The sequence below is a fragment of the Sebastes fasciatus genome, chromosome 24 (genome assembly GCF_043250625.1).
Source record: "Sebastes fasciatus isolate fSebFas1 chromosome 24, fSebFas1.pri, whole genome shotgun sequence".
Classification (NCBI taxonomy): domain Eukaryota; kingdom Metazoa; phylum Chordata; class Actinopteri; order Perciformes; family Sebastidae; genus Sebastes; species Sebastes fasciatus.
In genome coordinates, this window is record NC_133818.1 from 13,846,059 (window position 1) to 13,858,737 (window position 12,679).

The 12,679-nt window shown below is 42.6% G+C and overlaps 1 protein-coding gene across 6 annotated transcripts in view; it reads left to right on the forward strand.

The window, feature by feature from the left end:
• Positions 1-12,679, forward strand: part of LOC141762923 (uncharacterized) — a 62,306-nt gene that overhangs the window by 24,451 nt on the left and 25,176 nt on the right. For all 6 annotated transcript variants that reach the window (XM_074627088.1, XM_074627090.1, XM_074627092.1 and 3 more), the window contains exon 3: positions 8,568-8,636. The gene's annotated coding sequence lies outside the window, so the exon portion shown is untranslated. The remainder of the gene's footprint in view (positions 1-8,567; positions 8,637-12,679) is intronic.

Here is a 12,679-nt window from a genome sequence, read left to right on the forward strand (position 1 = left end):
GAAAAACATAATTGTGACATATTTAGAGGCCGAGGCTGTGATGGCAAGTGGCCGTGGGCGGTTAGCGACTCGTAGCCAACAGATTGTTGGTGGTTTCTCTCCGTGGGAGTGACACCGAGCCAAGCGAGACCACAGGACACATTACTCGGCCTGTCAGCGCCGGCAGAGCTGGCTGTCACACGTTTGATGACGGGCTCGGTCGGGCGGTCGGGAGGAGTTTCGGGGCGTTTTTTGATGTGAGCAGGTGGTGATGGAGAGATGAGACGCCAACCCCTTTTTCTCCCACTCTGTTTATTCCTGCCTTTATCACCCTGTCCCCCCCTTTTATTTCCCCTCTTTCTCTCGCTGTCTTGCTCTCTTTCCCTTTCCGAGTTGTAGTAGGGCTGCACGATTATGGCCAAAATGATAGCGATTTTAGCGACAACATATTTTCACTTTCACATTAAAATAAACAGAGCACTGTTTTCAATTCCATGCAGTGCTGCATTCTTGCTAATGTACAAATTAGGGCTAAATGATGGAAAAAAACTGACATTGCAATATTGTTTTTATCTGCTACATATATTCCAATATGAAACAAGACAGGAATATTAATCTTACCCCTTTGTTAGCTACATTTTAAAGTTGAACGCTTCAATCTGGTGCACTTCGGGAGTGAAATTAGCAACATTAAGAGCTAGATAAACAATTTTATGCCCTCAATTTAATCATAAACACCTTGGTTGTATAGATAATATCTATACCCGAATGTGAAGCCAAAACATCTCGATCGCCGGATGTTGCCTGTCTCTATCTGCCTGCATGATGCAGACAGACAGACTGACAGACAGACAGAGATTGGCAGCTCTGAGGCGAGCTGTCCTTTCCTGGGAACCAACATTGGATGACACACCATGGCGTAGGAGGGGAGGACGAGGGGGCAAACGCGCCCTCTCTCTGTCCTCTTTTTCAGGGGCACAAATGTCCCCCCAATCATCCTCCTCCTCTTCCCGTTTTTTCCTGCGTCCGTCTTCTGCCCGCGGAGCGAGGTCGCCGTTTGGCAGGGGAGGCCGCTGTTGCGGTTGGTTAACCAACTGTTGACGCGCTCGCAGGGCCAAACCAGTGGGAGATGGGGACATTGTTTCGGGGTCAACGTCGCCCCCGGCTCCTTTTTTGTCAGCGAGGCATTTGAAATGTAATGGAGCTAAATGTAGGTGGTACAGAGATGCCAACTGGTGAAAGAGAAGGGCATTGTCCCTCCTTCACTTTCTCCAACCGTCAGTTAGAAACACATCTCAAACAGAAATCTGAATTTGTAGTTTAATCCTGGAATGCACAAATGTTACCACGTTGCATGATGGGAAATAGTGTTTTTTAGGGGTGGGAATCACCAGAGGCCAACTGTTTCAGAATGCATTGATTCGTAGGTCTGTTGTCTGCATTTCCACTACGGTCTAAAGACCTACGAAGATCAGGCAAAAGCACCAAAAAAAAAGCAACATGACTTGCTTTTTTTGGTGCTTACAACCACATCTCATGGCGTGCATCAGCGTTTGCTCAGTGTATCTTGTAGTGTAAATACTGAGCAAGTCGACCTTGAGTTCGTGTTTCAGTCATCCAGTAATTGCAACAGTATTTTTTCAACATCAGCCTCTCGTGCTGCAGTGCTTTTTAACCATCAAGGCATCCGATACCCTTGATGTTTGTCACAATTGCCCGTAAGTGTCTGTTGACAAGTGATGGGTCGGGTATGTAGCTGGATGTCACTGATGAAGATGAGGCGAGCCGTACAGACAGATGCAGCTGAATGAAGTAGACAGCATGTTATTTCGGGCAGGAAGGTTGGTGAAGCTGAGCTTGAACCAGGCGCTGTTGAGGAATACGGGATGATGCTGCATGACGTAAATACGGATTAATGAAAAAGTTATCCTTTGAGTTAATCCACAAAGCACTTGTTCAGCTGCTGTCTTCCCTAAAAATGTTAATTATTTTACACATTTCAGCATCTTCACATTCCTGAGGGTGAAAGTTCTCCAGAGTAATAAAAACACAGCCTGCAGGCTCCATTCTGGGCCGCCTCGTCTTGTCGTGTTGATTGACGAATGTGTGTGTGACGCTCTTAGGCCACTAAGAAACCTTCATGTATGTGGATATAAACCAGTTCTCCCACCTGTCTTTACTCTTAAGTGCAGCTGTCGCCTCGGGGGCACAAAGACCTGCACCTGGTCCCTGCCCTGGTTTACATAGCGCAGCGGGGAAAAGTGCTGCTCGCATGCGTTTGAGCTTGTTAGATTATCTGACGGGCAGAGAGCGTGTTTGTTTTTTTGCATCTGCAGTGTGATGCGTTTGTGTTAACATGTGGATCCAAGGTCTTCTCCTCTGTTTTCAGTCACATCCTGTCTCTGTTTTTTGTCCAATAAGATGGAGATGCTTCAAGGACAAGTAGAGAAATCTGTCATTTCTAACGCATTGCTGTTCTGCAGATGTGTTAAAGACCAGATGAACCCATGAGTATTTAAAAAGAATTTGTGATATCTTGCTTTATAATCATTGTAAACAGAATAAGATCACTTTTATCTATCTAAGACAGGTTTGTACTCAAGTCTGACTTGAATCCAAGTCACAAATTTGATGACTTTAGACTCAACAAAATCAAAAAAGACTTGCAACTCGACTTGGACTTTAACACCAGTGACTCGTGATTTCACTTGGACTTGAGGCTTTTGACTTGGAAATACTTGTTACCTTCCCAAAGATTAAAAAGTATGTTATTTAAAAAGTGTGCCATGAATCAATTCATGTCTTGAATCGACTAACTTTAACGTTATTCATTCCCAGTGAGTCGTCACTTAAATCACTAAAGGTCAACTTTGTTTGAACCGATCTGACATTATTGAATCAAGTTGTAGTAGACAACCGCGAAGAACTAACGTTATGTTACGAGCACCAGTTAGGAAAAAAAGATGCCAAAGATAATTTTGATCGCGTACAAAAACTATGCGGTGGTCAACAGATAATTAATTGCAGTAATTAGTGATGCAAGTGTCATTACATTTGGTGAAGAGCACATTATGACTTGTTTCGGACTCGAAACTCAAAGTTTAGGACTTGAGACTTGACTTGGGACTTGGTTGTCTTGATTTGGGACTTTACTCTGGACTTGCTTGTCTTGATTTGTGACTACTCGGGACTTGCTTGTCTTGATTTGGGACTTGACTCTGGACTTGCTTGTCTTGATTTGGGACTTGACTCAGGACTTGCTTGTCTTGATTTGGGACTTGACTCAGGACTTGCTTGTCTTGATTTGGGACTTGACTCAGGACTTGCTTGTCTTGATTTGGGACTTGACTCAGGACTTGCTTGTCTTGATTTGGGACTTGACTCAGGACTTGCTTGTCTTGATTTGGGACTTGACTCAGGACTTGCTTGTCTTGATTTGGGACTTGACTCAGGACTTGCTTGTCTTGATTTGGGACTTGACTCAGGACTTGCTTGTCTTGATTTGGGACTTGACTCAGGACTTGCTTGTCTTGATTTGGGACTTGACTCAGGACTTGCTTGTCTTGATTTGGGACTTGACTCGGGACTTGCTTGTCTTGATTTGAGACTTGACTCAGGACTTGCTTGTCTTGATTTGGGACTTGACTCTGGACTTGCTTGTCTTGATTTGGGACTTGACTCTGGACTTGCTTGTCTTGATTTGGGACTTGACTCGGGACTTGCTTGTCTTGATTTGGGACTTGACTCGGGACTTGCTTGTTTTGATTTGGGACTTGACTCGGGACTTGCTTGTTTTGATTTGGGACTTGACTCGGGACTTGCTTGTCTTGATTTGGGACTTGACTTGGGACTTGCTTGTTTTGATTTGGGTCTTGACTTGGGACTTGCTTGTCTTGATTTGGGTCTTGACTCGGGACTTGCTTGTCTTGATTCGGGACTTGACTTGGGACTTGCTTGTTTTGATTTGGGTCTTGACTTGGGACTTGCTTGTCTTGATTTGGGTCTTGACTTGGGACTTGCTTGTTTTGATTTGGGTCTTGACTTGGGACTTGTTTGTCTTGATTTGGGTCTTGACTTGGGACTTGCTTGTTTTGATTTGGGTCTTGACTTGGGACTTGCTTGTCTTGACTTGGGACTTTGATGTGCGCAAACTGGACACCATGTTCCAAGATGCAGCACCATTCATTCCAGTGATGCTTCCTTGGTTTTTGGTTCTTTTAAGATCTACGGCTCAAATTGTGAGTCATTTAATGCGTAAGTCTGTTATTTCCTAATAATTTCCTTTAAAAAAGCTTTGTGATTTGGTGCTAGTTACAGGACAAAGAGAGACAAAGTTCTGCTGCTCCCCTCCCTCTACAATCATCTCTTCTCTATTCTCACTTTGGATTAATTAATGAGCCTCTTTCCCTGCAGAGTTTGGCTCATTAGCCACACAGGCCTCTCTGTCCTCAGTACTAAAGTGTGGAGGTATTAGAAACAGACCCCTCTCTGTCTCTTTTACACCTGTAAGATTGCACCGAGTACACTGAGGCCCCCGCTGAATAAAGGAGTTCAGGACGACAGTACGTGCAGAGTTGTGATGAGAAAAGGCGTCGATGCAATTACTCGCGAGTGAAGTCAGTGATGGAAAGATAATGAGCCATAAACGCCAGAATGGTTATCAGATGTGGGAGAATAGTTTTTCAGTGAAGATCGGTTCCTTTATTGGAAGAAAATTTATTGAAATAATGTTTTATTTTGAAACTTTTTCTGTTACATGTGAATATTCCTCACCTTGACTACAGCCCCTTCGTAGCTTTGATGTATTAAACATGCATGCGTTTGAGTGTCTGCTGCTGTGTGGAGGCGTTCACTGGCCCCGGGGAGTGTGCGTGCGTGTTTGTCTTTGGGGAGAAGGAGGCTGTCTTTGTGAATTATAGATGAGGAAGTGGCCAAGTTAAAAGGGGAGGAAGCAGAGACCTCGGAGGAGAGGCTCTGTCAGATGTGCTGGCTGGACCCTCGGGTTGGAAAACACACCACAGACACGGCCAGGACGAACCACTGCAGCTCCAACAGCCACGTTATTAGCATTACGCATGCCCATTCCCTGGCACTAATTTCATTTTTATACACATTTATTGTTTTTACTTCATTGAGATCAGTGTGTGGGTTAAAGTGTGCTTTGATTTCACGTAAGTATCACCTAAAGAACCCAAGGGACTATGAAGAATTGTCTGAATTGACCGGTTCTTCATCAGAGAGATTTCTGTAATGCAGAAAGAGCCGCTCAGTAAAAGTGAGCCAGATAATTGTGGAAGTATCTTCCTGTGATGTTCCCCTTTATCTCCTCCGTTGCCTCATTTCAGCAAAGTTCAGCGAGGTTTATCAGGCCTTTTAACGCGGCGCTGAGATTAGGATTCATTTCCTGTTTGCCTCGTCTCTAATGATGAAGTCAAATCTGCGGATTAGGTCGGGCTCTGACCTCCTTCCCCTCCTTCCTCTATCCTTGACTCTTCCCTTCCTCCATCTCTCTGCCTACTGTGCGACACATTTGGCCTTCCCTCCTCCTGGGAAGGAACACGCAGGTCAAGATGAATGTCGTGCTTCGTCAGTTGTTTTCTTCCTTTCCAGAGACTCGAGACAAATTGTTTTGTTACTTGAACTCTCCGTTTGTGCCCGTTCATTAAATATCAAACCCAGGTGATGCGCCAGTGGAGGTTGATGGTCACCGTGGGCGACTGATAAGATTGTGAAAATGTCAAATTATCAGCATTTCTTCTTGTGAAAGCTGTAATTAATGAGCGTGGAGATCAGAGGGTGGTTGCAGTTACTAGTGACGCAAAAAAAGGAGAAGAAGTTATTTGTTAACAACCGATCAAAAAGACTTGTTTTCACTCATTAATTCATTATTGGTGCACTTTTGGAAAAATAAAAAGATATAGTTTGAATTTTGTTGAAGGAGATTTAGGTTTCATAACAAGCAAGGCCACCTGCTGTGAGAGAGACGGGTCATTTACTGTGACAGTTAAAAACGGGGTTTTCAGTACAATGCCTCTATTTCTGTCACACTCCTTATTTTAGGGCTGGGCGGTAACTACCACTATCTCCCTCTCTGCTCATCCCTTTCTTTTTCTGGCTAAGCTTCCCCGGCTGGCCAGCCTTCACCCCCCAGAAGACATTTCTTCCTGTGTGACCTTACTGTCTCTTTCTCTTACTATTTTTCTTCCCTCTCCACTCCCTGTCTCTCAGTGTCTTTCTCACCTTCCGTATTATCAACGTGCTTCCTCTCCTCTCTGTTAGAGAGTCTCTTTCTGTCTCTCTGCAGACAAATAACAAATCAGAGGAAACATCTTAATAACTTTGTGTAGTAACATAATAAATGCAGATGTTTGCATTCAATCTGTTCTGGCCGATCAATCCAATTTCCTTCAAATTAAAAGACCACACCAACAATGCTTTTGCATGTTTTAGTCTATGGAAGATAAAGGGCACATGTTTTGTTATTGCGATCCTTTTTTACAAAGCAGGTATGGAGGCCCTGAAGTGACACGATTACAAAAAAAAACCCACAACACAACAAACAATCAAAACACATTTTTTTTTTATACGAATTAAACAAGAGACGTAACAGACATAATGTGCTAGTAAGTGAGCTTTAGAGATTTTGGGAGGTGGATTTTGTTTCCTTTCGACGGAACCAGGCTAGCTGTTTCCCCCTGTTTCTAGTCTTTATGCTAAGCTAAGTTAATCAGCTGCTGGCTCCAGGTAATTTTTTTTAGTACATTATCATAACCAGTAGAAATGATGGACAAAATTACAAAAATACAACCTAAGTTGCAATAAACCTGAATGGTCCTTTAGGAGAAACACAGTTTTCCTCCTCTGTTTCCTTCTCTTTTTCACTCCAGGTCTCTTTCTCTCTTCTGTCTAATAAATCACCCTCCTTCCTGTTTGGAGAATCTCTGCTCAGCCCTCTTTGCGTCCCTCTACTTCGTCCTCTGTCTCTTTCTTTCTCTGTCCAACTCTCTGTTTTGGCTCCAGAACCCCCGACAGTTCCCCCCCCCCCAACGGTCCTTTCACACACTCTTCTAATGTTAACAGGATGCTCTGTTTTCTACCTCCTTACAATCCAAAAGCAGAGTAAACATGCAAATCTGTCTAGTTTCTTCATGGCTGGCTTAAGCCTTAACTCATCCTCTGGCTCAGCCTCAACGGACCAATCCAGGAATTTAACAAATCTCAAAAGCAGAGCACAGAGATGATGAAGCTTGCTTGTAATCACTCAAAAATCATCACTAAACAATAATCATCCCTGCAGTTGCCTTGGAAACTATCCTACTGACCTCTGTTTCTCTTTTTTTTAATCTCTCGCTGTCTGTAGTCTCTTTTGTTACCTTGAACACTGATCTGTTTTTTTTACCGCATGTTAAGCAGCTTTCCATTTTGTTTAAAGAAATAGTTCAACATTTTGGGAAAATCACTTTCTTGCCAAGAGTTAGATGAGAAGATAGACACCAGTGTTGCATATTTAGTTTGATAAACATAAGGCTATAGCCAGTAGCTGGTTAGACTAGCTTAGCATTAAGCCTGGAAACAGGGGGAAACAGTAAGCCTGGCTCCGTCCAAACGCACATAACTCCCTGTAAAACAGTGAATTGTAGTTTCACACTTCTATTTTTCTGATCTTCTCATCTAACTCTCACCAAGAAAGCGATTAAGTGTATTTGCCAAAAATGTCAAACTATTCCTTTAAGTTTGCATTACAACACCAATCCACACAACTTATCAGTGTTCCGTGGATAACCAAATAGTGGAAAAACACATTTGCTTTTTTAAAAAGAAATCCAGCACTTGCATACTATGCCATCTTCATGAGTATGCAACAAAATGAATTAAAAGATGAAATGATAACTATGGGTTACTGTAAATTATATGCCTTCCTCCAGTTCACCTACTCTAATTCTAACTAATACTATTGTCATTACTATTATACTTTCATTTAACAATATGCTTCATTTCATTTTGTTTATTTATCTTATTGTTTTTATTATGTTCATTTATATATTATTTTATTTTTCAAATAAATCACACATCTTTGAGGGGAAATTTGAGCATGCGAATAATGCCATTTATTTCAATATAAAACATGCAAGTACAATTCTTGATCACAAAAACATAAAACGTCAACTAGAAGGCGTTTTCATGTGTATGCACGGACGCTTAATAGATCGTCTTTGGCTTTGTTGTTGTGTACTGCAGCCCATTAGCGGCAGCTTAAAAGAGAGACGAGGCCACACTGAGGTTTGGATTAATGTTGCTTGCAGACTCCAGGTGACGGAGCTAAGCTGCTGTGTGCATGCACGGCTCACGCACGGCTTTGTTTAACACAAGGCCCGAGATGAGAGCTGTCTTGTGAAAAGTCCCTCAATTTGACTCTGGACTAGGCCGGCTGGATTCAGAAGTTAGAGCTTCAAGCTGTCGGTGAATTAAATGGGTTTAGGCTTTTGACAGTGACATAACTTTTTAGAAGTGTTAAACTTTTTTTGCAATTTATTAATGCCCTATAACATGTATTCCCTCTTCCCTACCTCCCTCTTTTTTTCATGCAGGCCTGAGCAAACGCTTCAACTCAGCAGTTGTCTTTGTCACCCATCAGTGAAGACAGCCCTTCAAGTTAGGTAAGCGTCATCTCACACCCAAATAACTAAAAGAAAAAGCAAAAACATAGAAGTCTGGACTGCTGCCAGATCGTATACTATGCACTACTTCTACTCATATCCCCCTCCACGACATTTCACACTCACTTTTCCCATGACTCATGGGCCCCCGGGAGTCCGATCTAAGTGGCTGCACTCAGCCAGATGATTAGCTTGGCTGTCCACGGGTGTATAATAGAGGGGGAGTTATGCTCAGCAACATGTTGGAAGGGATTGTTTGGGTGGAAGGTATTTTTGGCTGCCAAAAAGCAGTCGTTAAGTCATGTTTTGAGCTTTGGCTGCATAAATGTGTTTGAGTTATCACGACAGCGAATTGAAATAACAGAGGGAGAGGATAAATGTAGATTTGGTGGTGAATTCAGTCTTCGGTGTGTCTGTATTTAGCTCATGTTAACAACGTGTTTGCAGCCAGAGAGCTGTGGGTTTACTTTTATGGATGCATTCGGGGGCGTCGATGAGAGGGTGTGTTTGTGTGCGTGTGCTTGCGGTTGAGTTTTTTGGATGTTTGTGCATGCGTCCGGGTTCATTTGGGCAGTGAGTGTGTGTGTGTGTGTGTAGTGTGTGCAGGGTGTAGGCTGTCGACAGGCATCATAATCCCCTCAGCCACGAAGGATGCTGCGGCTGGGGAGGGAGCTGCTAAAGAGACGGACGGACGGGAAGTTTTGTCGGGAAATGCAGCTCAGTGCTGTGTGTAAATGTCACAGTTGTGGCTCTCTAGACGATTGGCAGGAATTGTTATGCAGAAATAGCTGGTGAATTTTGAAATGCAGTCCCAAATTAATCACAACATTTGTTCAAAATGTAACTTAAAGGGAGATTTGTCAAGTATTTAATACTCTTATCAACATGGGAGTGGGCAAATATGTGTGCTATATGCAAATCTATGCATATATCTATTAATGGAAATCAATTAACAACACAAAACAATGACAAATATTGTCCAGAAACCGTCACAGGTACTACATTTAGCATAGAAAATATGCTCAAATCATAAGTGTCAGTTTGCTGACTCGACTATGACTTGCCCCAAACTGCATGTGATTATCATAAAGTGGGCATGTCTGTAAAGGGGAGACTCGTCGGTACCCACAGAACCCATTTTCATTCACATACCTTGAGGTCAGAGGTCAAGGGACCCCTTTAAAAATGTCCATGACAGTTTTTCCTCACCAAAATTTTGCGTGACTTCGTAGTGTAATTTAGCCTCCTTTGCGACAAGCTTTAATGACATGGTTGGTACAATATTGCTGTAGTGTTTTTTGCTCTAAATCACCTGTCAATCAGACAGTGTGGGCGGTACCTACACATCCTACTAAATTAATTTTGTTGATGCAATGTCTGAAGACAAATTACTGTTGTCGCTGCAGCAAAACAGTGATACTGTAAGATACAACCCCATCAGCATCAGCTTAATAGTCTAAAAAGACATCAACCAGCAACCGGCTATCAGCATATTGATGAATCTAAATGGCTCGGTTGCCATTTGTGCCAGTGCAGATAGAAGAGGGACCCCCGGGGCTGCGCCTGCAGGAGCTGGTGACCTATTTCAGGATCCATAACATGGTCAAAGTCCTCTCTGTGCAGCCAGCCGCCCTCTCCTGCTCGCCACCAGCCCCTCCCACCCGGGGCTCACATCACCATGGGAACCATGACATCACCGTGGGGTGGGGTGGGGCTGCCAGGAAGCATCTACTCGTCTGATGAGATTGGAGGCTGAAACTAAAGAGAAAGAAAAAGCAAGCAGTGAGAGGAGGGAATAAATCTGAGTTAGGACGCACAAGGGACGGAACCGTCAGTTTGATTTAGATCTAATCTTAAATTGCTTTGAAGGAAGAAAATTCTATTTAAGGGCAGACTTTACTCTCAAAGCTCACTACACATGTACAAAATCCAATAATATCCAATCAATTTGTTACAATATGCCCTTTAAACTACAAGCAAAATTGTATTAGCAGGTTGCCAATACATCAAAAAAGCACAATTGACTATCACTGGTGGATTCATAATTGAGATCAATTTTTACTGTCAATTAGTTGAGCCCTTAATGTTTCTATTATGTTTCTACTGCAGGTGACAGTGGTTTATATGACTACGTTATAATGATGATGATGATGATGATGACTAACTCCCATTGTAATCACTACTATTTTATCTGTTTTATTTTGAAACATTAGAGAGATACTGAAGTAGTTCAGAGTTTTTTATATTGAAACACAAGAGTGATACAAATCTAGTTCAGAGTTTTATTTAGAAAACACAAGAGTGGTACGGATGTAGTTCCAAGTTTTATTTAGAAACACAAGAGTGATACAGAAGTAGTTCAGGCTTTTATTTTGAAACACAAGAGTGATACAGAAGTCGTTCAGAGATTTATTTTGAAACGAGTGATACAGAAGTAGTTTAGAGTTTTATTTTGAAACATAAGAGTGATACAAAAGTAGTTCAGAGTGTTATTTTGAAACATAATAGGGATACAGGAGTAGTTCAGAGTTTTATTTTGAAACACAAGAATGATACAGAAGTAGGTCAGAGTTTTATTTTGAAACATAATTGATACAGAAATAGTTCAGAGTTTTATTTTGAAACACAAGAATGATACAGAAGTAGTTCAGAGTTTTATTTTGAAACACAAGAGTGATACAGAAGTCGTTCACAGTTTTATTTTGAAATTCAATTTAAATTAAAGCAGAATTATAGAAAATATATTCTGATATTATATCATCGTTATTGTCACCTGGGGTCAGCTTTGCTTAATTCATATGTTTTGACATGATGAGATATGTTTCCAAGGAGCAACGCTTTGTTAATTCGCAGTGCCCCTATACTGCTGTTATTACGGTACTTAATCTGCAAGGAGTGGAACCAGCCCAACACCTCCTGCTATTATACCGGGCCTTGCTCGTCATGCTGCTGTTCACCATATACACAGTTCATTCACACTTCAACGGCAGCGCTCATTACATACCCGTCAATCCCCCACACGTCTTGCTGAGTCAGCGAAACGTAATCCGCCCGTCTGCTGCTGCTGCTGAAGAGGAAGCCGCTGGATTCTGGGTTGATTACAGGGCACGGCAACCTTGAGTGTCCTACTTTCCTCCTCGGGGGCTACTGTTTAGTTTGACAGCCACCCATCATTCACTGCAACGTGCGACACAGTGACTGTGTTATATGTAACAAGGTAGTGCTTGAATGACAGGAAATATCACTTTCACACCAACTTATCCAGTTATCTCTTATCATATTATTGTCATAATTGAGATAATATTGGAGCTGTATGAACCGTAGTCCATGTAAATAAGTTAATAACTGACCTTCTTGCTGTCTCTAAAAGTGCTTTTTTCCCCCTTAAGAGACAGGAGAGAACTCAGGCAAAGGATTAAATATGTATTATTATAAAACCTATAAATTCAAATGACAAAACACAGCATTGCTCAGGACATTTTTGGCAACATAGCCTCCACACTTGGATGCATAAAACATATATTCTGATATAAAAATGATAATGATTGTGATGTAGAAAATCCTACCTCAAATCAGAGCTCAAAGACAGAGACACACTCACACAGAGAGGATTAAGGCCAGGTTGGCCTACTGAGGCTGGCTGCCAGAGATTCCATCCTCCCTCCTAAATGGATGGTGACATTCCGATGTGAGCGGCGCTCACATCGGAATGGGTGACCCAGATTGGGGTGCGGTTGGTGGAGAGGGGAGGGAGGCGCAGACGGGGAAGTGAGGTCGGATTAGGGACGGTGTGGGGTGGAATCGGTAGAGAGGACGGATGCTGGCGTTGGAAGGTAGAGCGAAGTGCAGGGGGGGGGACTGTGAGAGTGCGAGACGACGGCGTTCAAAGACAAAAGAGAAGTCAGGCGAGCCTCAGGCCTGCTGCCACACCTTCGCTCTTGTCTCATGCTGGCATGTTCAATCTAAGACATCAATCCCGAGACGTAATTAGGTTTGACAGTCCTTTTTTTTTGCTGTTGATTTAACCCTTTGAAGATCAGGAC